This window comes from Strigops habroptila, chromosome 1, assembly GCF_004027225.2.
Source record: "Strigops habroptila isolate Jane chromosome 1, bStrHab1.2.pri, whole genome shotgun sequence".
NCBI lineage: Eukaryota > Metazoa > Chordata > Aves > Psittaciformes > Psittacidae > Strigops > Strigops habroptila.
The window spans coordinates 68849834-68863693 of NC_044277.2; positions in this window are offsets into that span (position 1 = coordinate 68849834).

Here is a 13860-nt window from a genome sequence, read left to right on the forward strand (position 1 = left end):
ACAGGTGTTGGAAATATTATTTTCAGAAGTTTTAACAAGAGAAAGTGACCACAGATTTCACCAATATAAAAACTAAAACCAAAATTAATTTCTTTTCTCCTCTATAATTATTTCTCACGCATGGAACACATCCACCCACACAACACAGAGCCTCCACCCCTATTCAATTAAGCCATTGCTCCTCAGGGTTTAGGAAGAAGGGACATGATAATACAGGGTTTTTTCTATTTTAAAATGTTGGAATGTTGCTTAGTTACTGTGGACCTCGTCTTCATTGAAGCATTTAAGTAGGGTTGTATATAGACTACTGGTGTGGCAAATCACACTAAAATTCTTTGTTGCTTAATTTTGTAAACAACTGTCTATTCTGCATATACAGTTCATTTTTTTAAAATGCGGCCAGTAAATGGAGACCTTCAAATCTGAATTCAGCATTGAAATTATTATGAATTACTCTAGGTAATTAATGTTGCAGAAAATGGGAGCATAGAAAATGCATTTGAATTGTGTTCTAAAAGAAATATTGTTGTAGCTCTTACAATATGAGAATGTAAGAGAGGGAAAGTGTATGCAGAGAGATAATACAACTTAGTAATTTAAAATCTAGTATCTTTTGTCAGATCACATACCACATCACTGAAGATCGTAGTAGGGAATGAAATAGAGCCAGCATGCTCTGGTATCTGACTATCTTCTGTCAGGTCTGAAAAGAGGTCACAAAGTCCAACCTAAATATCACTTGGACATAATTTTTTCTTTAATTTTGTGAACTTACCTTACCTAAACTTCTATAAATTATTTCACCAAACCCATTACAAAGCTTCTATGAGTGATGTACAACTTCTTGTAATTTCTTAAGTGTTATAACTTTCTTTAACTTAAAAGCATATAATTAACATTATATAGATTCTTTGTGGTTGTAGGGTGTGGCAAGTAATTGATTATATTTTCCCTTAAAATTTCTGAAACTAAGGGATGAGAAAGACTGTTTTTGACAAAACAGTAACTGCACAGGTCAAGACACCTATTCCATAAAGATAGGTGTGCTTCACCTTACGCAGATCAGTAACCTCACGTTAAATGCAGGAGCGAGGTATCATAGGATGCTGGAGGCTGAAGCATGTGGGTGAAAACCTTGTGAGCGCAGCTCAGCCTTTAACTGCCAGCCTCTTGCTGTTCTGGTCATAGCTTCTTCTAACTGTAGATTGGGACTGTAAAGGGATCACAAAACTAATTTTCTGTTTGACCTTGCTTGAGTACAGGTTCCCAGAGGTGAAAGGCAACTGTGATTATCCACTGCAAAACTTCAACCTTTCGCATTACTTCCATTGCCTGTGAAAACTTCACTGTTACATCATATGCTACTGTGGCGAATTCTGTTTCCATACTCTCTCTCACCTTTCTCTCCCAAAACCAAGCCAAAACACCACCCCATCACTGCCAAACACAAAAACTATAAGAATTTTTCTTCTAAGGAAGGTAGTTCTATTTTATATGGGACTGGAGTTTTACTGGGTAGTGCTTTCAACGAGTTGTGCTCAACACTACAAAGAAAGATACCATTTGTTATTTTTAAATTCTGTTCCCGTACTTCTAGTGAATTTTTAAATTCTAGTGAGTTTTTGAATCACAACTAGTTTGTGGTGTATTGTGAATAATAACTATTACTTTAATTTACTGCTTAGTTATCAAAAGCATGCAATAATGTTGTGGTTTATTTGTGGACTGGTTTATTGTAGAAGTCACCTAATAGGGTGAGAAACATAAATGCTAAGTGGTAAAAGTCATGATATTTTACTCTGATGGCATTCTACTTTTTGAAGAATATAAGTTTTGGGTAAAAGGTGTCAACTACACAGGTAAAAAAAAGAAAGTGATCTTATTATGCTTAGTAGTCTTCATCCATTGTTACCTTAGAATGCAATTGTGATACCCTGACTATTGCTAAATTACTTTAAAAACAAGTCACATGCTATCTGTTCCATTTCTTAACAGAATGGAAGCTCAACTACCATTTTGATTAAAAAAAAAAAAAAAGTCAAGTTTTCTGAAGGAAGATGCTGTTTGGTTTCCTGTCTATTCTTTCATTTCATGTAGATGATTTTAGTTTTCCTGCAATATAGTGCCATGTTACATTTCACTCTTTACAAGACACAATTCACACTGCATTTCCATGACCACTGAATATTTTCAAACACTAGTTCACATTACCATAAAAATGTTTTTCTCTTATGCTTCTTTGCCCAGATATTCCAAGCAGGAACCCCACACTTTCTCACTAAAAAAAAAAAAAAAAAAAAAAAAAAAAAAAAAAAAAAATCTTAAAATTGAGAGTTCTTATAGCATCCTAATTCTACTGTGGTCTCTGTTAACACATTTCTGTTCGCACTTGCCATGAGATGGAAGATTCCACATGACCAGAAATGGAGGCTCCCTCACAGACCAGTAACCCATTAAGCTGTAGCTATTTGCATAAGAAAGTCTGAAGACACCTCATTTGATAGCTTAGTTTGGGATGTCTGACAAACAAGAATGTTTTTTAGGAATACATTTTAGGAATAGATTCAATACAAGTGAGAATATAAGATTGGAGGTGTGAAAAAAAAAAAAAAACCAAAACAAAAAAACACCCGAAAGATTACACAGGGTATTTTGGTAATTTAAAATTGCTTGTAATTTTTATTTGGAAAACACACTAATTACTTTTTGGTTCTTAACAGAATTTTGAATTTAAATGTTTAGTTATTTTTGTCAGAATGATCTGATAAGTGAAAGTGACATTTTTCTTCTGTAAAATATCTTAACCACATGTTGAAATCATATTAATGTAGAACTTTCTCTTGAAATACAGCTTATAAATGACATTAAAATTTGCTTCTCCTGAGTGGAAACCACAGTTAATTGAAGTGGGCAAGAGAAAAGTCTGATCTCAATGAAACAGACTGATGAAGAGCAGTGAGATTTGAAATTTTTACTTGAGTCGTTTGCAAAGGCAGCATAAATTTTCTGTCACCTGAAAATAACATGTATTGTTCTGTATTACAAATACAGCAGAGACAGAAAGCAAAAAAGGCTACACAATTTGCTAATGTTTAAAGTATTTGGAGTCTACCAATATATTATTTCACTATTATCCATTTTTATCTTTTTTCTTTTCCATTCTTTTACATTTTTAAAAAAATTGAATCATGCTTTTTCTGTAGTTTAATTTGTTGCAACTTTGATTGTTTTGTTAAAAAAAAAAAAAATAGGAACCTTCTTTATTCTCCATTGAGAAAGAAGCTATGTTGGGAAAAGGCTAAGAGTACATTTTTCAAGTAGTTTAGATACGCAGTGACTGACCAAGAGATGCTACATGCCAAGTATGAGATAAGAGTTTATAACCTGTCTTCTAAATTTGATAGACTTTAATCCTTAGTTGTTTAAAATGGTTGCACCCAGGTAGGTCAGTGAATTGTGGGAAAATAGAAGAGTATAATTACTCTTTTGCAGACAAAATTAGTTTGGTTTTTTTTTCCATAGATAACTTTTTTCCCTAGAACTTCACACTGAGGTGTCAGTGGAAGTCTCAATTCTCAGGAAACTAGACAAAAAATGTTAATTATCTGGTGTTTATTGAATGAATTGATCCTTGTAATGACAAATGCAGTATCATTTAGAAAGATTTTTTTTTTTTTTTAATTTTGACTGACATTTTTCTTTCTTCCTTGGACTAAAAAACAGACCCTGAAATGATCAAGAGTGAAACATAAATACCTTAATCATCTATAAAGTATTTCAAAGAATTACGTCCTGTCACCATAGATGAACAAAGAGGCGCGGGTGATACGTTTGTGTGATTTATAGGATTACATTTTTATCTAACCTGCAAGATCCTAACATAGAAATGTTGTTGTGCCCAAGATTTACCATGGACATTTTGAAAGACAAAAATAACCGGATGGCTTTATGAATGATTTCTGGTGGCAAAAATGTTACATAAATAGCCAAAATATTTTTTCTTTATTTTTGAGAAAAGTTTCCTGTTTAATGTTCTTTCTGATGGGAAAAAAAGGTGACAGGTAACTATTATGAATATTAAAAAACAAAAAAAAAACCCATAGTGAGAGTTAATTGAAGTGAGTAGCATAATGAAATGTCCAACTCCAGAGCAATTTAAATTGGCTGTTGTATTGGTAAATAACTGTGTTCCTGTAATATATAGCAGCATTTCTGTGCTAGCTTAATTCAGACAGAGATGACTATTAGGCACAGCCAGAATAAATCCCTGGGCAACTCTGAATTATTTACTCAAGCTAGTAGGCTCTCTGCAAGTTCTGACCTCCATGTCCTCGTGACTAATCATTTCTCTTTGGCTACGTTGTTAATTGTTGCCTTTATGTTTTCATTTAGCAAGGTACATATACACTTTCAAAAGAGAGACAAGCCTACCTGGTCAGTAATGAGTACTTTTTTGATCTGCTTTATCCACAGAAAGATGCTAGCTGGCTTGGGTCAAACAGTCATTTAGTTTTAATTTTGCACCAATAATTTCCAAGTCTTACTGCTTAGACATATTTGTTCACAATCTGCTACTACAGCCACCTGCATCTGCTTGGTGGTGAGCCAGACCTTAGACTGCTCCCAATGAAGGGTTAGAGAAGAGGCATGTTGGACAAGAGGAGGCTTTTGATCACTCTGTTTTGCTCAGTGAAACTGGAAGTGGCCTTTCAAGTGAAGCCATAAAAAACTGGCTTTAGGGAGAAGCACTGCAGTTCCTTCACCTTTAGAAGTGGAAGGCAGAATCGATCTATGTATGCCAAAGGGGGTATTGCTAGCAATTGAAAAAGCTTATCTTTCCAAAGCCTATTCAGTTGAAATGTCCTGTACGTTTATCATTTTGTTGAGATAAAAGAAACAAACTTTGGAAACAGAAGGAAAGTACAGTAGTTTGCTTGAGAAATAGTTCATGTCTATACTTTTTTTCTAAAGGTACAACTTTCGAAAAAGGTGCAACTTCTAAGATAGTTATGGTGTGTTTATTTTTTGGTGTTTTTTCTAAAGAGAAAGAAAATTAAACAAGATTATTACATTCATTTCTTTTTTTTTGATGCTAGAAAATCCATTATTCTCATCATCTTGCTTTGGGAAAATAGTATGTTAGTTGCTGAATATAAACATACATACATACATACATGCATACATTTTCTCCAGCCTAAATGACCCCAGTTCACTCAGCTGCTTCTTGGAAGACATGCTTTAGACCCTTCACCTGCTTCGTTGCCCTTCTTTGGTTACGTTCCAGCACCTCAATGTATGTCTTGTAGTAAGGGATCCAAAACTGAACACAGGATTTAAGGTGTGGCCTCACTAGTGCCGAGAACAGGGGGATGATCACTGCGATGGCCGTGCCGGCTACACTATTTCTGATACAGGCCAGGATGCTGTTGGTCACCTGGGCACAAGCTGGCTCATGTTCGGCTGTCAATCAGCACCCCCAGCTCCTTTTCTGCCAAGCAGCTTTCAGCCACTCTTCCCAAAGCCTGTAGCATTGAATGGGGTTGTTGTGGCCCAAGTGCGGGACCTGGCACTTGTTGAACCTCACACAATTGGCATCAGCCCATTGGTGTCTGTAGAGCCTTTCTATCCTCCGGCAGATGAACACTCCCACTCAGTTTGGTGCCATCCACAAACTTACTGAGGGTGCACTTGATCCCCTCATCTAGATCACTGATGAAGATACTAAACATAACTGACCTGAATACTGAGCCCTGGGGAACACCACTTGTGACCGGCTACCAACTGGATTTAACTTCATTCACCACAGATCTTTGGGTCTGGCCATCCAAACCGTTTTTCACCCAGTGAAGAGTACACCCATCCAAGACATGAGCAGCCAGTTTCTCCAGCAGAATACTGTGGGAAATGGTTTCAAAGGCCTTACAACATCTACAGCCTGTTCCTCATCCACTAAGTGGGTCACCTTGTCATAGAAGGAGATCAGATTGGTCAGGCAGGAGCTGCCTTTCATAAACCCATGATGACTGGGTCTGATCACCTGGTTGCCCCATACGTGCCATGTGATGGCACTCCAGATGGTCTGGTCCATAACCATCCCTGGCACCAAGGTCAGACTGATAAGCCTGTAGTTCCTCGGACCCTGCTTCTAGCTCTTCTTATAATGGGCATCACGTTTGCTAACCTCCAATCAACCAGGGTCTCCACGGTTAACCAGGACTACTGATAAATGATTGAAAGTGGCTTGGAGAGCACTTTTGCCAGATTCCTCAGCATCCTTTGGTGGATCACACCAGCCCCATAGACTTGTGTGCAGCAGGTTGCTAGCTATTTCCCCTTAGATTATATGTTTCTAATTCTGCTCCCATCCCTGTCTTCTGGCACAGGTGTTCTGGTACTCTGAGAACAATTGTCTTACTATTAAAGACTGAGGCAAAGAAGGCATTAGGTACCTCAGCCTTTTCTTCATCCTGTCACTATGTTTTTCCCCACATGCAATAATAAATGGAGATTCTCCTTGGCCCTTCTTGTGTTACTAATGTATTTGTAGAAACATTTTCATTGCCTTTTATGGCAGTAGCCAAATTAAGTTCCCATTAGGCTTTGTCCCTTCCAATTTTTTACCTGTATAACACCAAGGCATCTTTGTAGTTGTCCCGGGTTGCCTACCCCTTTCTCTAAAGGTCATAGACTCTCCTTTTTTTCTGAGTTCCAGTCAAAGCTCTCTGTTTAACCAGGCCAGTCTTCTTTTCTCTGGCTTGTCTTTTGGCACATCGGGACGGCCTGCTCCTGTGCTGTTGCTAGCTGCTTTTCTTTTACCACTCTAGTCCTTTTCAGGATATTCTCATGATTTTATTCCACCAAAACAGATCTTACGAGTTACAAAGAAGAACCTTAGAGAGGCCCCTGTTCAAATGGGGTCAACTAAGTCCATGGGAATTATCTTGTCCTCCTCAATAGGTGTGAAATCAAGTCTATAATTGCTCTGCATAAATTTTGTTTGAGTTCCGAATGCTCAGGCAGCCACTGTGTCACAAGTACACTTATGACTTGCATAGCCTTAATACTGAGCAATATCTGATGGCACTCTCTGAATCCTGCATTGAAAAGGTGGATAAAACTTGTAATAATGGCTATTTCTTCCTATTTTAACCATTTTTCATACAGTAATGTGTAAATGCTGGAAACTCTTCCCAATATATTGCATAGTTTGATGCAGCTTTAGCATGTGTCTGTTTCCAAAAATCTTAAACTGTGTAGCATATTAGATATATTTATCTACTGACATTTAGCAATGGAGTTAGTGGAGTTAGTAGATGAGTCATCTGAAGAGGCAGCAACAGTTATTTGATATGTGAAAGTTCATTGTAGATGATATCTTGTTAAATACTGTGGTAGCCAGACAATCAACCGTCTGCCTTTGGCACACCCTGCCTCCCCCCACCCTTTTTTCATTGCATTTTCCAGTGCAGGCAGAAACTACTGAAAAATTACTATGTGTGACTCTATTTATCTAGGGTCATCAGAGAGAGATAAATTTAGAAAATAGGTTGGCCCAGACTATAATTATGTATTTTCAGACTGTCTCCATTGGCCTTACACATTTGCATACATAACTTTTCTGTGGAAGAAGAAAAATAAAAGTAAAATAAACATTCAAAAATGAGAAAATGAAACTGTGCAAGTGCATTTTAAGATGTGACTAGACTTGTCAGCATAGAAATTAATAAATAAGAATACAGTAAGCAAAACAATTATCTTTACAGAAATAAAAATTCTGATCAACATTCTGGAGTTAGCTGGGAAAAGAAAGTGTAAAAAATAATAAAAAAAAAAATCATGAACTGAAATACATAAAAATGTCTACAAATCACAAAACATGAATTGACCTTAGGACATTCTATTAGCTTGAACAACAAAGTAATAGCTACTACCTTCAACTACATAGAAAAGAGAATAAAATAAAATTCTGCTGTAAGGTTAGCAAACTGCTCATAATAAAGTAAGTAATACCTCATAAAGTGCTTTTTCCTCATCACAAAGACTAAAATGTAGAAATGTAGCAGAACAAAAAAATTAAATCTAAAATCTTTCCAGAAGTTACCTTTGACTCTTCCTTAGTGCTCCCTTTGTAACTGAAAATTGCAAAGAAAAAGGATGCAAATCAAGAGTAGTTTACAAACTAGATAAGTATGGTCATGTACATACAACCATAACTCTGTATAATGAGGTCTTCAACTTTGAAATATCAGTAATTCTAAAAAAAGTTTATAAATATCTGTTTGCTAAACACTCATGAAGATTTTCCTAGAAACAAGCAGTTCTTTAGTCTGGTAGTCTTCATCCAACTAAACTAATCGTTTTAAAAACATCTTTAGCAAGTGTAAAAAGATTAATATACTTATTTAGTAAAACCTTTCATTATATGAAACAAAGAAATAATTACACGACCTTGTCACCCTTTTGTTTTCCCAGTTGATTCTGACAGTCTGGAATATTTCTTTAAGAAGTGCCAATTTTCAGATGGAAATTCAAGTCTATCCATTCGTTATTTCATATTTCATATCTCCTTTTTGTACGTAGCTGTGGAGAGTGAGATTTAATAATGTCAATTTTTCTGACAAAGTGCTTTGTAATTCTGTGGAGTTTTCTTGGAGAAGCATCTGGAATTCTCCACCAAGATAGTATTTGAAGAAATGATAAGTCCTGCTAGTAGCCTTAGTAATTTTGGCAGAATCAGATATTCAATAAGACCTGTAAAATTTAGTTCAGTGAGTGTAGACTACAATGCGAGCAAACTTACTGGTGCCCTTGGAACTTCAAACATCAGGCCTTTCATAATCATTGACATAAATCTAGGCTTCCATTTGCTTGAGTTTCGTCTGTATTCCTGTTGGCACCGTATACGGGCCTCCTTTTATTGTTATTTTTCTCACATTTGCACAGTATTCCGTTATTGATTTTCATTGTTCTCTAAGGCTTAGCATCGCAGTCTAGTTTATTGATTTGCTTTATACATAAGTTTTCTAAACTGTTAGGCATTTTCACAAACTGCCCTTCTACCTTATCTACTACTTTGCTAGGAAAAAACTTCATAAGGCCTTCTAGAACATTACAGATTCGTCACCTTCTATATGACCAGTGATTGACTTTTTCAACAGATTTAATGTCAAAAGCAGAACAGGGATGTCATTCTAATAATTCCTGTAATTTATATAATTTTGTTTTTAATAGAATTGTTAAAGTATTTTGGTAGATGTATTATATAAATTAGTAATAAAAGCTACAACTATTCATGCCTAGTGCTATAAAATCTAAAAGAGAGAACCAAGACTAGTACTGACATTCATTACCCTTACCTACATTTATCTACAAACTACTAATATATTAATAAGATTGCACTTAGATGTTTTCTGTTTCAGTGGAAGCAATTTCACTCATTTTTCGGTTGCATAAGATTGAAAAGATCTAGCTCTTCCAATACAATCATGTATTTTGCAGATGCTGCAGTGTTTAGCTGCTATTACCACTAGCAACCATAATAAACTCAAATCTACCTTCCTTTAAATTACTTTATTTAACTGGTCACTGTTTAGAGTACCAAAGTGTCCTATTGAGAATTTGTATATAGTCTCATTGAGGTTTCATCTTTCGGTATCACACCAAAAGATTCCATGGGCTTGAAAACCTAGTGTCTTTGCATAAAAGTTCTCTTAGAACTTGCTCTTACAAAATGCATAGATTTTTCTCAAATAAAGTGAAAACTAATTTTATCTTCAAGATCAGGAATCAAAACTCCTTACCAATGCTATTAGAATTGCAAATGGGATGATTTGCCTCAAGCGAAAGAACATTGTTTGCGTTCTATTATGCCAATGTTGGAGTCCTAAGAGGAAGTATTTAAAAATCAGAATTAGTAGGCGTTTCCATGTTAGATAGTGACTTTGTAAATTTCTTAGACTTTAACTAGTAGAAGTAAGATCAAAATTCATTCCCCTATATTTGTATAAGGTATGGTCTGGTTTTGCGTTCAGGTAGACTAGCAGAACTCCATGGTTTAGAAACTATTACGAATTTCGTCTGCTTCATGAAGATCTTTACTGTATATTAAAGACTACTGGAACTAAAGAATGAAAGAGAAACTCAGCAGAAGTGATCATTTTGCTTGTTGTGTAATGAGGAATGCTCAGTTAATATTATGGAGACTATTCAAAGAGCATTTTAATTACTAAAATTTGGAATACAAATTTTACAAGTAAAACTCCTTAGGCATTCAAATTATTCAATATGAGAATCCTACAGTATTTGACATCTAACATATGAAATGTTTCTACATCTATCTGAAAATGAAGTCAGCCTATTTTCATAGTGTTAATCACTTTTATTGCATATACTACTTCACAGTATCCAATTTGTCACATGGAAGCTTGTGTTTTACAGTGTATGGTAGATTCAAAATAGAAAAGAACCTTTCTTGGAAGGAGAAATGTATTAATTTCTACCAATTTAACTACCATATAATTATCCTCTATAATACTGTCTGAAAGGTAAAAATGATAAATGACTGCAATAAAGAGACATCACACAAGCAGAATGAAGGTTCAGAAGGGCTCATTCAACCTCCATTTTACCAGCAGTTTCTTTCAGCCACTCAGCATTACTGATTGATTCTTAGTATAATCTAGATAAATGGTTAAAATAATAACTTACTGTTCAAAGAGATTTAAAAGAGACTTTTAAAAAAGACATTTGCTTCGGAACTGTGGTATGATTTCTAGATGTGGAACAATTAGCAAAATGCAAGTAGTTATTAACAATTGAAATATATTTTCCGTATTGAAAAATACTTACCATCTTTCTTCTAAAAAGCCAAATGCAACCCATATATTTTGTTTCAGCTTATGTCTTGTAAATTGCAAGAACCACAAGTATGGCTCTGTTTTTCATAAAGAATTATACTTGTGTGTCATGGTTTAAGCTGAACCCGGGACATTGTGAGAATCAATTACTGTAACAACGATACAGGTTGGTTTTTTTTTTCTTGCCCTCCTTGTCTCTCTTCACCATCTTGTGTAATAAACAGTAGAAAACATAATCATATTTTACCCTTCTATAATTTGCAAAAAATTCACATTCATCCAGATTAAGTACTTGATTTGTATTTGGATAAGGGGAGAGATAAAGATGGATGAGAACTGTTAATTTAGATCAATTGTTGGGATCATGGATATCCTAAGCATACCACTATCAGTTAAGGAGAATGAATGTTATTTATGCTGAGCTTAGCGGCCCCTAAATCCTGCTCTTTAGGGAGGGTGACCTCTTTAATGCTCTAATAAGGTGGATGGGAGTTTCAGGAGGCACAGAACTGCCCATGTGGGGGTGAACTGCTGGAGATTCACGTCCATTCTTAGGAGCAAGAAAATTCAGTCCAGCCTTGTGCACAGACGGGGAGTCATCTTTCAAGGGTGCTCACTCTGTCAAGTTGAAATTTAGCTCCTCAGTGGGGCTGGCCATGTAGCAGTTGGTGCTACTGCCAGCAGTTTGTGCTGCTGCAAACAATAGGCCCTGACAGCAGCATGTCCTGTTTAATCTGTGACCAGTCAGGCAAGGAGTGAAGTCTTCCTTCTCCTGCTGCAAGGGTTGGCTGCTTACCATTGCATGTCTGGGCTGAAACAGGGATTTGCTCTTCTAGGTATCACCAAGCCCCTAGATTGTGAGGAGTGTTTCAAACTCTTTGTGGCTCCCCATTCCAAAGGAGAAGATCATCTTTGCCTGTACCTGTGCTTTTCCTTTTGGTTTGACTATAATGACTAAGAGTTGTCAGTGAGGATGGCACAACTCATCTTTTCTGTACAGCTAGAAACCCAGCTATATTGCTTTCAACTGCATGAAGGGAAAATCAAACAAGTTCTCTTGGGTTATACTCCTCCCCATAGTGCTTATGTGAAATAAATATGTGGTGATCACTTGGAAATATTTCTCGCCATACCTGAAAATCTAGGATAAATGTTTCACCCTCATAGTTTAAATTTTTGCTGTTGCCAACATACATCTTTTTCACTTCACTTAGTGTTCTTTGGTCATTACATCATTGGTATGAACTGTGAGCAGAAACTAAAGGGCACTATGTCTCCTTGAAGCACAGTATCTTTTCATTGTCATGTCTATTTACCTCTAACAACCAAGAAAATTTTTATTCTTCCCCCAAGTCACTAAATGACCTTGTTTGAGGGAAAAAGTTGGAGCTTAAATGCCTGTTTCATAACTTATCTAGTAAGTATGCATGAGCTCATTCTGGTTAATAAGGCATGTGTTTGGTAATCCATGTTGTGTGCTGTGGAGTTAAGATTCATTGGCATGTGCCTGATATGGTGGCATTACATATGAATGGTGAAGAAAGGATAGATGCCATTGTCAGAAATAACTAGTGCTTTAGGGAATACTGTAGCATTTTTATTTTTAGAAACTGCTAATTTAAACATCTGGAAGGTAGATAAGGGTCTATTTCTGAAACTCTGTCTCAAGGCTGGCTAGACTCAAAGGGATTATTCACAAGATTAAGGATCTGCAGAATTTGCTTTACACTCGAGTGGCAAATAACTAGAAAAAGCAAATTGGTTTCTCCACAAAAATATCTTAGGGTTCTGAGCCTGTGCATTGCTGAACTTGTATTATGAAACAATAACTTCTTTAAAATACAAGATAATTAGATGCTGAGTGCTGTTTCTTTCCTCGTGACAGAGCCTAGCCTTCTATTGGTGATTCCTGTGTTGTATCTTCCAGTAACTTTCCAGTGTGATAACTTAACAGTGGTTTGTTTTTGTTTTTTGGTTTTGGGTTTTTCTTTGCTTTTTTTCTATTGTCTTCTAGACAATGCAAAACACTTTTCTATTGGGACCAGAAATCTGTAATTGTTAAACATAACTTATTTCACAAACAAGATTCTCAAGTGAAACTCAAGCAACTGTCCTCTGAAAGAGCTGCTTTTGTCATCACTTAAATAAAGATGATACTCTGCATCTGTTCTTTGATAGTTTGGACCATAAAATAGTCCCAGTTTCATAAGCTTCAGCTCTAGAGAACCCCCATTCAAATGTTCAGGTCTAACTAGGCTGTGTCTCAAGCCAGAAATACTACATCTTTGTGCATTTCTGGAAATGTATTGCAATGTACTTTTAAAGTTGATCATTATATAATTTCAGCAGAATATTTTAAACCATGCTAATGAGACATAAAATATCTTCGGTTTATAAGAGTAATATGGATGATCTATATATATCTCTAATTTTTACTCCTGTTCTCCTTAACATATATTTTTATCCTGGTTTCTGTGTACAAAACAAGCAAGTTTATGCTTGAATTGTAATTGGTTTCTTTTCCTCATTAACTGCCCTTTTAAGAAAGCAAATAAGGTCATGTTAAGCATCTATGCAATTGAAGTGTCCCCACCAATAGTTTATACAGTTTGTACTTTGTATCTTAACCTGTAACACGTGTTCAGCTTAACCTAAAATAATTATTAAAGTTCTTTAAAGGTTTATAATTTGTAGCTTAAGGAGAAGGTCTTCTAGCTTATAGCTTTTCCTTAAAGAATATAACAATTAATATAAACCAGGTTAATATTGATTGAAGTTTTCACACCATGTAGTGAAATGTTTTAACTAAACTCCTTCCAAGTTATCCTTTTATGTAGATCAGTGTAGTTTAGTACAAGAAGTTATCAGACCCTGCAGTCCCCTGAGCTGACAGAGTGTTACTATCAAATGTGTAGCAGCAAGTATCTATCTAGTGGTTGACTTATATTAGCCTTTGGATCTCTTCTAGGGCCAACAGAGTTATCTGGAAAGATGGAAGACTTGT